Below are 12,759 nucleotides of genomic sequence, written 5' to 3'. Positions count from 1 at the left end.
TGTGTCTGTGCCTGTCATTTCATAGTTCTCACTGTTCCATAAGGTTTATTTTTAGCTTTTTTTTATTTGAATCATATTGAAGTTGAAAGATGACTTTGGGTTGCCAACCCCTGGTTTAGAAGATATACATTTGTTCATTAGGCTGAGGGAAACATGGGGCTGGTCCCTCGAAGTTTGCAGTTGTGTCAACAACAACAAAACATATCAATGGTAAAAGTTGAACAATCGCTGGAGAACGTCTTTAAGCAAACGTTTCAGAAAATCCCCCGGAATTATTTGAACTAAAAAATCATTATCTCTAGGCAGAGTTTTGCAGACTATCATCAAAAACGCTTCGACAAAAGACACTCCTGTGCATCCTTGGCAAAAGGAGGTAGGTAAGGACTGATAGAGCATCTCTTTCAACAAATTTGCCACCCAGTCAAAAATAATTCCAGGTCACCAAAGGCATAAGGAACTGCCCGAAATGACTATTTGAATGCAAGTTGACCTCTAAATAGAGTAATTATACTACCTAAACATCTAAATAGAGTAATTATACTACCTGATTATACTACCTAAACATCTAACTATAGATCTAAGACAATTTAAAACTAAAGCAAGCACAGACATTTTCTTAAAAGAAAGTTAACATTTTCTAGTTTTAGTTGTTGTAGCTGCTTGCTCTCTTGCAAAACAAATCCGTCTGTTAAAATGTTGAAATTCACAGCTGAGTGTGGATATTGAGAAGCATATTCCTACACATGTTCAAGCGGTGGCACTTTTAATTTCCGCCAGGCTATTGGCACACACTGTTCTGAAGCTCAATGATTGGAAGTCCTCTACCGATGTTCCCCTGTCTAGCCTAATGTGGTGTCTCACTCCTCCGTTGCACTGTGCCAGTGGCATTCTCAGGGACAGCCTGTGCACTGCCCTGGAGTTGGCTCCTGGCCCTATTAACAGCTTTCCGTAGCGGCCCGTCATACAGCCAGTAGGTGATGGCAAGGAGGAAACATGGCAACCCCAGATGGAGGTCAGCGAGAATCCACACCAGGATGAGCCACAGTGTCACCTTGAGGAGCAGGAGGTTGGTGAGGGCTGGGCAGTGTGAGCCTAACCACAGCCCCAGGTCACTAGTCTGGAGCCAGCTGACAAGGGTGCTGCTCCTTATCCGTCGGCCCAGGCCACTGTCCAATAGCCAGCGCAGCAGGTCACAGGTCTTCAGCCAAGCAGGGTAGCACTGTGGAGAGGAATACGCTAGATTATTATAGATGAATTATTTAAACATAAGATCAGTATTCTCAGAAGTGCCGAAAATATCAGTGATCGCCAGACAACCTTCCCACTGGACAAAAACTGGTTGAATAAATGTTGTTTCCACATCATTCCAACAAACAAAAATCAACATGGAAAACTGATGTGTCCAGTGGGTTGTCTCTTTTTTATCCAGTACACCTGTACTTTATTTTCTGACCCACCTGCCCATTGTCCACTCCACCAAACACAAGGTTTTCAAAACTTTCAGACACTTGGGGACCCTTTTCGATCTCACGAAAAGAGCAACTTCTTTTGGCCAGTCCGCTCTTCAGCGTTGCAGGCAGTGACTTTCTCCGCACCCTGACCTCCATTGCCCCTGTTAACACAGCACATGGAATAAAAAAATACTAGATACAAATCACTTTTTAGTATCTTAACACAGATACAGTGCAGGGTGGTAGTTTTAGTCAAGCTTGTAAAGAACTTAGTTTTAGTTATAGGGCTAACAACCTAAGTTATAAGTCGTACACTTATTTTATTTATTTTTTTCAACTTTATTTTAAACAGGGAGTCATGCTGAGGCTAAGGTCTCTTTTACAGATGAGCCCTGTAATCCCCCCCCCCCCCCCCCCCCCCCCCCCCAAATAAATATCAATACACATTAATTAACGTAAAACGATTCTCAAATCAGCAGTCTGAATTGCCCTAGAGGCACCAATTCATCGAATCTTAGAAAGTTTGAGATTATTCCACAAGTAACGTGCAAAGAAAATAAAAGCAGATTTACCTGCTTCAATCTATAGTAGAGGACTCCTGTTATCTCCAGTAGAATTTGTGTCTATCTCGGGTCATCTACGTTAATTGCTAACTTCCCAGTAGCCTACTTGCTGTGTGAACTGCTGACTTCTCATAACTTGCAGCTGATTATTGACACATCAACTACGATTAAGGGGCAAGGCAATTGTGATCGTTGTTGTTTTGGTAATCAGTGGCTGTATTGGAGAAGGAGTGGTTTGTCTTCTCCTAGGCAATCAGCAATTAGTACCGGGAGGTGTGCTCTCTTCACCTCTGCTAGGCAATTAGCAATTATTGTAAGTACCTCAGTCTCATCTGTTTTTCAGCAGCGGATGTGTCAGCGGTTGTTTCCTTGCCAAAACTAAGATGGTTCTGCTGATTATTCAAGGAAGGAAAGAGAGGAAGGCTCCACACTACTCTCTCACTTAAGTGTCTTACCTAGTTATTATTATTTTACCATTTCGCTCCTCTCCATGTAGGTTTTAAAGATGCTCCCCACCCCTTTACTGCAACCCTTCTAATTTAGCAGACCCTTCGCACAAGCAGTGTTTGGAACTGCCAATCTGCGGTCAAGAACACAAAGTTCATCTCAGCCTTTGCTGCCTTTCAGTCCCTAGACTAGCCCTGGCTCACATCAACACCATCATCCCGGAAAGCCTAGACCCACTCCAATTCTCATACCACCCCATCAGATCCACAGACGACACAATCTCAAACGCGCTCCACACTGCCCTTTCTCACCTGGATAAAAGGAACTATGTGAGAATTCTGTTCATTTACTTTTTTATTATAAATAAGTATAAATATATTTTTTATTTAATTAGGCAAGTCAGTTAAGAACAAATTCTTATTTATAATGATGGCCTACCCTGGTCAAACCCGGACGACGCTGGGCCAATTGTGCGCCGCCCTATGGGACTCCCAATCAGGGCTGGATGTGATGCAGCCTGGATTCAAACCAGGGACTGTAGTGACGCCTCTTGCAGTGCCTTAGACCGCTGCGCCACTCGGGAGCCCAAGCTTCCTGCCATCTAGGACCTATATACTAGGCGGTGTCAGAGGCAGAACCAAAAAAATTGTCAGACTCACCCAAGTCATAGACTGTTCTCTCTGCTACAGCACGGCAAGCAGTACCGCAGCGCCAACTCTAGGTTCAAAAGGCTCCTTAACAGCTTCTGCTGAACATTTAATCAATGGCCACCCGGACTATTTACATGGACCCCCCCTTTGTTTTTACATTGCTGCTACTCACTGTTTATTGTCTATGCATAGTCACTTTACCCCTACCTACATGTACAAATTAACCCGACTAACCTGTACCCCCCCCACATTGACACGGTTTATTGTTATGTAATCTTATTGTGTTACTTTTTATCATTTAATATAGTTTATTTAGCAAATACTTTCTTAACTCTTTTTTGAACTGCATTGTTGATTAAGGGCTTGTAAGTAAGCACTTCACGGTAATACCTGTTGTATTCGGCGCATGTGACAAATACATTTTTATTTGATTTAGACCTTTGGTCCTGATGGGAGACATGGATTACCCAGAGAACACTGCTACTCCAGCTGCTTTCTCTTCATCTGACCACGTGTTCTCTCATAGTCCGAAATAATCTGGTTGTCACAGTCGTAGCATAAGGGCTACTCATTTCTAGGCTTGGGCGATTTACTGGGGTATTTGGAAATAGCCAATAAGTGTTTTTTGAAATACTGTTACTATTTATTTGAACTAAAAAAATATATATACAAATATATTTAACTAAACTCAGCAAAAAAAGAAACAACCCTTTGTTTGCAATACTGTACTGTGAGATGCCTAAGACAGCACTACAGGGAGACAGGACGGACAGCTGATCGTCCTCACAGTGGCAGACCACATGTAACAACACCTGCACAGGATCGGTACATCCGAACATCACACCTGCGGGCCAGGTACAGGTTGGCAACAACAACTGCCCGAGTTACACCAGGAACGCACAATCCCTCCATCAGTGCTCAGGCTGTCCGCAAAGGCTGAGAGAGTCTGGACTGAGGGCTTGTAGGCCTGTTGTAAAGGCAGGTCCTCACCAAACATCCCCGGCAACAACATTGCTTAAGGTCACAAATCCACCGTCGCTGGACCAGACAGGACTGGCAACAAAACGCTCTTCACTGGCATGAGTCGTGGTTTTGTCTCACCAGGGGTGATGGTCAGATTCGCATTAATGAGCATTACTGGAGCAGGATCGATTTGGAGGTGGAGGGTCCATCATGGTCTGGGGTGGTGTGTCACAGCATCATCGGACTGAGCTTGTTGTCATTGCAGGCAATCTCAACACCGTGCGTTACAGGGAAGACATCCTCCTCCCTCATGTGGTACCCTTCCTGCAGGCTCATCCTGACATGATGCTCAAGCATGACAATGCCACCAGCCATACTGCTCGTTCTGTGCGTGATTTCCTGCAAGACGGGGATATCCGTGTTCTGCCATGGCCAGCGAAGAGCCCGGATCTCAATCCCATTGAGCACGTGTGGGACCTGTTGGATCGGAGGGTGAGGGCTAGGGCCATTCCCCTCAGAAATGTCTGGGAACTTGCAGGTGCCTTGGTGGAAGAGTGGGGTAACATCTCACAGCAAGAACTGGCAAATCTGGTGTAGTCCATGAGGAGGAGATGTACTGCAGTACTTAATGCAGCTGGTGGCCATACCAGATACGGACTGTTACTTTTGATTTTGACCCCCACCCCCCCTTTGTTCAGAGACACATTATTCCATTTGTGTTAGTCACATGTCTTGTGGTTTATTGTGGTTTATGTCTCAGTTGTTGAATCTTGTTATGTTCATAAAAATATTCACACGTAAAATTTGCTGAAAATAAACGTAGTTGACAGTGAGGACGTTTATTTTTTGTTTGAGTTTGTTAAGTAGTGGTGGCTGATGGGAGAAAAGGGGTGGCTAGGGAGAAGGTGACGGAATCTGAGGTTTTGTTTGAAATTGCGAGTCGGGTGAAGCTAATAGTACAGAAAGTGAGAATGAGTGGGTTACAGTAGCAAAGAAAAAGGGAAACAAAAGTAGTAAAGCTGTGGTAGAAAATAGGAAACCACTACAATCATGTTTAGACGGAGTGAGGGTTTTGGATCAATGCTACTTGGGAAATCCATTTAACGTTTCGAGTAAAATCTGAAAATCTGGAATGCGTTACCTGTCACATTATTTTACATCATGAAGCTTCCCCAGAACAGTTGAGCCAGTCACGTGTCTTTTTGTAAATAGCACAACGGAAGAAAGTGGGAGCAGGTGAGTTGCGCTGTGTATTGACAGGGGTTGCGTTTTATATTGGGAGAGTATATCAAGAGTTGTTTTGCTTCAATAGAGTGATCAGGGACGTGCAACTATATTTTCACTTCACAGAAAATACATTAGTGCAACACATTCTCTAGAAAATTGTTAAATGTTCATCAGATGACAACTGAAGTGCAACACTATTTTCCTGGCAACCACAATAGTAAATGAGCTAACAATGAAAAAGCAAAGTATTTTTTTGCAAAACTATGCATGGGCATCATATTTCTAATGTTTATCATAGAATGAACGTAGCCAGCTACATTTCCTAATGTTTTGTTTAAAGTTAATCTTGAATTTTCCAGAGAAATGAAGGCTGACTACATGAGAAAAGTATTGGAGAAAAGTAACTACACATCAGTCAGAGCGCTGTCGGCTGATAGAATGCCCATTCGTGAATTCTCATCCGTGGGGAAGTGTAACTGAATTAGTCTGATGCGGAGCAGAAATTCCAACAAGAAGCATTTTAGTTCTGCATTTACAAAACGCATCAAGATTATTTGTTATGCATTTATTTATTTTTCCTGTGTGAAAAACAAAGATTTCCTAAGTTTAACTTGCTAGTTATCTAAGTAAGTGGCTGAATTAATAAAGTGACGGGGCATCATAATGTGTTAGCCTTCTGCCGTGTTTGAGAAGTTAAAAACCTTTGGATAAGTTATCTGTACAGCTGTCACTGTTATCTTTTGACATCCTTGTGTTTTTTTCTCCTCTCCATTCCTCTGCATTCAGGCCCATTGCCCTAGTGTCATGGATCACCCGGTACTGCTGCTCATTATGTTGCCAGCTCCGTACCGGCTTTCTAGGCATCACTGAACTGGATTCATTACCACCAACCCCGGACGGTCTTGTCTCATTACGCACACCTGGTTCCAATTTCCCCTGATTATTATGTCTATAAATATGCCCTCTGTTCCCCATTGTCCTTGTCTATTATTGTCCCATGTCCGTTGGTGAGTACCTGTGCTCTGTTGTATCGGCTTTTGTGCTACCTGTTATTGTGCACTTGTTATTATGGGTCTCGTCCCGTGTATTATTTAGAGGTTTACACCTCACTCTTTTGTTTGGGTTACATCCCTGTGTTATATACAGTGCCTTGCGAAAGTATTCGGCCCCCTTGAACTTTGCGACCTTTTGCCACATTTCAGGCTTCAAACATAAAGATATAAAACTGTATTTTTTTGTGAAGAATCAACAACAAGTGGGACACAATTATGAAGTGGAACGACATTTATTGGATATTTCAAACTTTTTTAACAAACAAAAACTTAAAAATTGGGCGTGCAAAATTATTCAGCCCCTTTACTTTCAGTGCAGCAAACTCTCTCCAGAAGTTCAGTGAGGATCTCTGAATGATCCAATGTTGACCTAAATGACTAATGATGATAAATACAATCCACCTGTGTGTAATCAAGTCTCCGTATAAATGCACCTGCACTGTGATAGTCTCAGAGGTCCGTTAAAAGCGCAGAGAGCATCATGAAGAACAAGGAACACACCAGGCAGGTCCAAGATATTGTTGTGAAGAAGTTTAAAGCCGGATTTGGATACAAAAAAATTTCCCAAGCTTTAAACATCCAAAGGAGCACTGTGAAAGCGATAATATTGAAATGGAAGGAGTATCAGACCACTGCAAATCTACCAAGACCTGGTCGTCCCTCTAAACTTTCAGCTCATACAAGGAGAAGACTGATCAGAGATGCAGCCAAGAGGCCCATGATCACTCTGGATGAACTGCAGAGATCTACAGCTGAGGTGGGAGACTCTGTCCATAGGACAACAATCAGTCGTATATTGCACAAATCTGGCCTTTATGGAAGAGTGGCAAGAATAAAGCAATTTCTTAAAGATATCCATAAAAAGTGTTGTTTAAAGTTTGCCACAAGCCACCTGGGAGACACACCAAACATGTGGAAGAAGGTGCTCTGGTCAGATGAAACCAAAATTGAACTTTTTGGCAACAATGCAAGACGTTATGTTTGGCGTAAAAGCAACACAGCTGAACACACCATCCCCACTGTCAAACATGGTGGTGGCAGCATCATGGTTTGGGCCTGCTTTTCTTCAGCAGGGACAGGGAAGATGGTTAAAATTGATGGGAAGATGGATGGAGCCAAATACAGGACCATTCTGGAAGAAAACCTGATGGAGTCTGCAAAAGACCTGAGACTGGGACGGAGATTTGTCTTCCAACAAGACAATGATCCAAAACATAAAGCAAAATCTACAATGGAATGGTTCAAAAATAAACATATCCAGGTGTTAGAATGGCCAAGTCAAAGTCCAGACCTGAATCCAATCGAGAATCTGTGGAAAGAACTGAAAACTGCTGTTCACAAATGCTCTCCATCCAACCTCACTGAGCTCGAGCTGTTTTGCAAGGAGGAATGGGAAAAAATGTCAGTCTCTCGATGTGCAAAACTGATAGAGACATACCCCAAGCGACTTACAGCTGTAATCGCAGCAAAAGGTGGCGCTACAAAGTATTAACTTAAGGGGGCTGAATAATTTTGCACGCCCAATTTTTCAGTTTTTGATTTGTTAAAAAAGTTTGAAATATCCAATAAATGTCGTTCCACTTCATGATTGTGTCCCACTTGTTGTTGATTCTTCACAAAAAAATACAGTTTTATATCTTTATGTTTAAAGCCTGAAATGTGGCAAAAGGTCGCAAAGTTCAAGGGGGCCGAATACTTTCGCAAGGCACTGTATATGTACACTAGAGGTCGACCGATTATGATTTTTCAACTCCGATATCGATTATTGGAGGGCCAAAAAAGCCGATACCGATTAATCGGCCAATTTTTTTGTTTTGTTATAATGACAATTACAACAATACTGAATGAACATTTATTTTAACTTAATATAATACATCAATTAAATCAATTTAGCCTCAAATAAATAATGAAACATGTTCAGTTTGGTTTAAATAATGCAAAAACAAAGTGTTGGAGAAGAAAGTAAAAGTGCAATATGTGCCATATAAGATAGCTAACGTTAAAGATCCTTGCTCAGAACATGAGAACATATGAAAGCTGGTGGTTCCTTTTAACATGAGTCGTCAATATTCCCAGGTAAGAAGTTTTAGGTTGTAGATATTATAGGAATTATAGGACTATTTCTCTCTATACGATTTGTATTTCATATACCTTTGACTATTGGATGTTCTTGTAGGCACTTTAGTATTGCCAGTGTAACAGTATAGCCTCCATCCTGCTCCTCGCCGCTACCTGGGTTCGAACCAGGAACACATCGACAACAGCCACCCTCGAAGCAGCGTTACCCATGCAGAGCAAGGGTAACAACTACTCCAAGTCTCAGAGCGAGTGACGTTTGAAACACTATTAGCGCGCACCCCGCTAACTAGCTAGCCATTTCACATCAGTTACCCCAGCCTAATCTCTGGAGTTGATAGGCTTGAAGTCATAAACAGCGCAATGCTTGAGGCATTGTGCAGAGCTGCTGGCAAAACGCACGAAAGTGCTGTTTGAATGAACGCTTACGAGCCTGCTGGTGCCTACCATCGCTCAGTCAGACTGCTCTATCAAATCATAGACTTAATTATAGCATAATAACACACAGAAATACGAGCCTTAGGTCATTAATATGGTAGAATCTGGAAACTATTATTTCGAAAACAAAACATTTATTCTTTCAGTGAAATACAGAACCGTTACGTATTTTATCTAACGGATGGCATCCATAAGCCTAAATATTCCTGTTACATTGCACAACCTTCCATGTTATGTCATAATTACGTAACATTCTGGCAAATTAGTTTGCAATGAGCCAGGCGGCCCAAACTGTTGCATATACCCTGACTCTATGTGCATTGAACGCAAGAGAAGTGAAACAATTTCACCTGGTTAATATTGCCTGCTAACCTTTCTTTTAACGAAATATGCAGGTTTAAAAATATATACTTCTGTGTATTGATTTTAAGAAAGGCATTGATACTTATGGTTAGGTACACATTGGAGCAACGACAGTCGTTTTTCGAGAATGCGCACTGCATCGATTATATGCAACGCAAGACACGCTAGATAAACCAGTAATATCATCAACCAAGATAAGTTTAATGCTAGCTAACAACTTACCTTGGCTTCTTACTGCATTCGCGTAACAGGCAGGCTCCTCGTGAGGCAGGTGGTTAGAGCGTTGGACTAGTTAACCGTAAGGTTGCTAGATCGAATCCCTAAGCTGACAAGGTAAAAATCTGTCGTTCTGCCCCTGAACAAGGCAGTTAACCCACCGTTCCTAGGCCGTCATTGAAAATAAGAACGTGTTCTTAACTGACTTGCCTCGATAAATAAAGTTGGAACAAAATATATAATAATAATTAAAAAAATCGGCATCCAAAAATACAAATTTCCGATTGTTATGAAAACTTGAAATCGGCCCTAATTAAATTGGCCATTCCGATTAATCGGTCGACCTCTAATTCACACACACACACACGTGTTTGTTTTGTGCTTCGTCCCCGTCGTTTCCATGACATACTTTATTATTGGTTGAGAAATAAAATTACTTATTTTCGTTTGAGCTCGTTAACATATTTAGCTAGCTGCCTCCATGGAACTTGGCTATTACTTGTGAACATGTTGTTAGCATTCTGGTAATACATGCCCAATGGGCTTTTTTTGCTGTTTTTTTGCCACCCCCTTGTGTACTTAGCCGGTAATGCCATAAATCTCGGGATAAGAGAATGACGATGTAAACATCTGGATACCGCCCAACCATACTCATTTCTCCTAAGTGGAGATTCTCTTTTCTCCCTCACTCACCTGTCCATCTACTCATATTAATTCCATGCTGTCTCTTGTCCACTCTAACATTGTTGTCATCTATCTCCCACCAGGTGCCCTTAGAGTTCCCCAAAGAGCTTGACACCTTGGTGAGCAATCATCAACAAATTATCTTATCAATCATTGTACTGGGTGACTTCAACCTCCCGACGTCTGCCTTTTATCCACCCCTTTCCTCTTTTGACCTCATCCTTTCCCAGTCACCTCCGACAAGGCAGACAATGCGCTTAATCTCATCTTTACTATATGCTGTTGGCCTACTAATCTCACTGCAACCCCCCTCCAGGTCTCTGATCACTGCTGTGTTTCCTTTTCAGTTTCCATCTCCTCCAACCGTACCCACATGGTCATACGGTGTCGCAATCTTTGTTCCCCCTCTCCCACTACTCTCTCCTCTTCTATCCTATAATCTCATACTTCTGCTAAATCCTTCTCCCTCTTGTTTCCTGATTCTTCCTCTTTGACCCTACTCTCCTCCCTTTCTGCATTATTAGTTTGTTTTAACTACTCCTATTCAAATGGTAGTCTCAGGTACTCAGCAAGAAGGTCTGATTTAACTATTATTAAAACAAGACCCCTATGGCAAATATGAAGATCCAGTCCATCTAAAAAAACTGGATGCATCTCACACTTTAATGTTGTGATGCAAAAATACCAGCGAAATGTGTAGCACTCAGAATTAAAAAAGGGTTTTCCATGTATTGTTCATCCTGATCGGACAGGTTTTTTACATGGACGATACATTTCAAAATTCGACAACTACTAGAATAGAACAACATGAAACATCTAAGAAGGCAGGCCTGGTATTCATAGCAGATTTAAAAAAGTTATTTGATAAACTAAGAGTGGATTTTATAAATACTGAACAAAAATATAAATTCAACATTTAAAGTCTTGATTTCATGAGCTGAAACAAAAGATCCCAGAATTCTTCCATAAGCACAAAATGCTTATTTCTCTAAAATTTTGGGTAGAAAATTGTTTTCAAATTGAAATCTGTTAGTGAGCATTTCTCATTTGGCAAGATAATTCATCCACCTGACAGGTGTGGCATATCAAGAAGATGATTAAACAGCATGATCATTACACAGGTGCACCTTGTGCCGGGGACAATAAAAGGCCACTCTAAAATGTGCAGTTTTGTCACACAACACAATACCACAGATGTCTGAAGTTTTGAGGGAGCATATAATTGGCATGCTGACTGCAGGAATGTCCACCAAAGCTGTTGACAGAGAATGTAATGTACATTTCTCTATCATAAGTCACCTCCAATGTCATTTTAGAGAATTTGGCAGTACATCCAACCGGTCTCACAAATGTAGACCATGTGTATGGCGAGCGGTTTGTCAACGTTGTGAACACAGTGCCCCATGCTGGTGGTTGGGTTATGGTATGGGCAGGCATAAGCTACGGACAATGAACACAATTGCATTTTATCGAAGGCAATTTGAATGCACATAGATACCATGACGAGATCCTGAGGTCCATTCATCCGCTGCCATCTCATCATGTTTCAGCATGATTAATGCACAGCCTCATGTCGAAAGGATCTGTACAAAATTCCTGTAAGCAGAAAATGTTCCAGTTCTTCCATGAATACTTTCTGAAGGCACTGTATTCCATGCCTGTATACTCACCAGATATATCACCTATTGAGCATGTTTGGGATGCTCTGTACCGATTGGTACAACAGTGTTTTCCAGTTCCTGCCATTATCCAGCAACTTCACACAGCCATTGACGAAGAGGGGGACAACATTTCACAGGCCACAATCAACAGCCTGACCAGCTTTATGCGAAGGAGATGTGTTGCGCTGCATTAGATAATGGAGATGTGTTGGTCACACCAGATAATGACTGGTTTTCTGATCTACAAACCTACTTTAAAAAAAAATGTATCTGTGACCAACAGATGCGTAATGTATTCCCAGTCATGTGAAATCTATAGATTAGGACCAAATTGATTTCAATTGACTGATTTCCTTGTGTGAACTGTAACTCATTAAAATCATTTGAATTGTGTTTTTATTTTTGTTCAGTATAGAACAGAAAACGTGACTTCAACGTCAGAAAAATACATATTTCCAACTTTCATTCAAAACCGAAAATGAGTGGATTTCAAAGTCTGGAAAATGACTTTTCTAACGTCATTTTACTCAATGGAAGGCACTATACAATTTTGATTCCGGAGTTGGATTCAGCCTTACATGATTTTGTTGCCTTTTGATAAAATACATTTGAGTATTGCATTGTTAAAAGAAGAAAATGTGTTCTAATTGAAGATTGATTTGGTTCCGTGGACGAGTTGGTGAATTTGTTTGTTGTATGCCTAGTAAGTCATTCTAACATATAATAAACCATGGAAAATGTAGGCTACTTGGGAAAATTGCACCAGAGTGAAAACTGTATTCAGCGTGGAATCGGGTTCACAGTTGGGGCTAGGTGGATTAATGCATCTGATTCTTGATAATTCAGTATTTCAATAATTAGTTACATGTGTCCCTAGTCCAAATACATGGGTGAAGTACATTAGAATATATCAATGATTTTACTCACCACTGGCTTTAGCTGGCAAAATGGGATAGTCTTCTTATTAA

Source organism: Oncorhynchus clarkii, chromosome 26 (genome assembly GCF_045791955.1).
Source record: "Oncorhynchus clarkii lewisi isolate Uvic-CL-2024 chromosome 26, UVic_Ocla_1.0, whole genome shotgun sequence".
Classification (NCBI taxonomy): Eukaryota; Metazoa; Chordata; class Actinopteri; order Salmoniformes; family Salmonidae; genus Oncorhynchus; species Oncorhynchus clarkii.
Note: the sequence above shows the minus strand (reverse complement) of the source record.